Source organism: Vombatus ursinus, unplaced genomic scaffold (genome assembly GCF_900497805.2).
Source record: "Vombatus ursinus unplaced genomic scaffold, bare-nosed wombat genome assembly UNPS02014797.1, whole genome shotgun sequence".
In the NCBI taxonomy this organism is placed as follows: domain Eukaryota; kingdom Metazoa; phylum Chordata; class Mammalia; order Diprotodontia; family Vombatidae; genus Vombatus; species Vombatus ursinus.
Genome location: NW_020954575.1, coordinates 16,675,016 through 16,677,257, shown reverse-complemented (window position 1 = coordinate 16,677,257; position 2,242 = coordinate 16,675,016).

Sequence of the window (2,242 nt, the reverse complement as noted above, 5' to 3'; positions counted from 1 at the left end):
ATGTTTCCTTAGAAACTAGAGACTAGAGACTAGCCTGAGACGACTTCAAGTCCTTGGATGTCTCTTCTGTTTTGTCAGTCACCTGAGCAGAGGTGACTGAAAAGAGATCCTGAAAATATTGATGCTTTGTAAGTTCAAGGGAAAGGTAGTTCCCGAGCCATTGCTGGATGCCCCTTGGTGGGTGTTTCCTACATCTTCAACACTGCATGGAGAAGATATACGATGGCAAGGAGAAATATCCAGGGGGATGTTGCAGCTGAAAGGACTAAGCCAGCGCAGGGTAGCCAGGAGATCCAGATTTGTGAATTACATAGATAGCACAGATGGGGGGGGGGGAGAGTAAAATATCTGCTCAGCAATCCCATAAGTACATTTATTTGAAGAGTATAGCAGATCATAGGTTGTTTTCAGTATTTAATATGAGCTTATGAGTCTCTTGTGTTTTAAGCATTTTTTTAGTAGTAGAGGCAAAAAAATATATACACACATATGTAATCAACCTAGAAGTTTGCTCTTCTTCTTCCCCTCCAGAATTAGGTGAAGTCAAAGCAAAATTCACAAATCATAAAAACTCATAGAACCATCTGTGCTGGAAGGGAACTTAGAAATCCAACTTTCTTGTTTTGCATAAGAAAACTGACGATCCAAGTTGTCACCTAGCTAGGAAGTAGCAGCATCCAAATTTGACTCCAAGGCCTGTGATTGCAGATGCAAAGTTGTTCCTACCATCTTGTTGTAGCAAAGGAGAAAGGGGAAGAGGCATATAATCTTAAGAGAGAGCTGGGACAGGACTCCCAGGGCTATCCCTCAGTGGGGGGGGATGCTGAGGGGTATCCTGGGTATTCACCGGACCCTGAAGGGTGGCAGCAGCACAACTAGATTCTCACACATATCCTCCAGCACAAACCTGCTAGTCAATAAACTGCACTAAAGTGCAAACTTTTTGGATCAGGAAGAGAACAAGAGGGAAGAAGAAGCTGAGCCAAAGGTGAGAAGCCCTGATGCTCAGGCCTCATCAGTGCCCAAGTATGTCTCCTAATGAGCTCCAGTAGAGTAGATGACTTGGAATTAGGATCTCTATCCTGGAGACAAATCTTTCCTTCCCTCCTCAGCTCCAACCAGGGACTCCCATCCCCCACCTCCACAGCTGGTCTTTGGCCTCTGCTCTTCTGCCACCTTTGAAGCTGCCTGAAGGATCAGTCAGCAAGCATATTGCCAAATGCAGACCAATTCTGGAGGAACAGAATGTGATGAGAACTACCTTCTACTCCATAAAGATAGGACAGACAGAGACAGATGAGGAAGTTGGGAAGATAAAGTTTTGAGACAGGCAAGAGGTGGTTGAAAGGAACTGAGAAACAAAAGAGCTAAAGCCAGGGAGAGGATGAAGAGGCTGGCCCAGCCCTTGGGCCCCAAGGGTACCTCCTTTGTTGTGTCTACTTCAGTATCTCAAGACTAGTGAGCCTTCATTGCCCTTTTCATCACTTTCCCCCATCTCTTCTCAAGCTTAATCTACTGGCAGGCATCACAGGGAAGTCTCACCTTCCCTCAAAGTTGGGTGAGAGAAACTGAGGCAAGGGGAAGAGGCAGAAGCCCAGTCTAGCAGCTTTGGCAGTGAATGGGGAGAAGGGGGAAGGTAGACTTTGTCAGTCGTATACATACTGCTGTCCTATATACACTCATTGCCGCTCTCTCTGGCTCCTCAAAGGACAGAGCTCAACAGACATGCTGATTTATTGACTAGTATTAAAAAAAAGAGACGGTTTGATGTCCGAATTTCTGGAGTAGAGGACAGAATGTCATGGATAGTTCCCCCACCCTCATGACTCTCAATTCACGGGACCCACTTTCCATCCCAGACCTTCACCACAGCTAAAAGTGTCTCTTCAGGGAGCCCAGGCCAGTTCCTGACTCCAGGGACCAGACACAGCCCAGTTGTAAGCAAGGGAGAGAGACTATCTCCAAGAACTGTGCATGGTTCTATACCTATGACCTGCCAAGGGTCCCAAGTTAGGCCACTGATAGGACTCAGGATCCTAGGAGGGAGCTGAAAAGTACAAGGAACTACTGGTGGAGGTCCCAGGTCGTACAGGTGAGGGGCTGAGTCACACAGCTCCCGCTTGACACCTTGGGTAATACTTGAGGAAAAATTTCTTGACTAAGTCCACAGTGTCACCCTGAGGTTGGGTGGGGAACTTCTCCCTCCCCAATACAAAGTTCTGCCCCAACAGCAAGGCTTCAT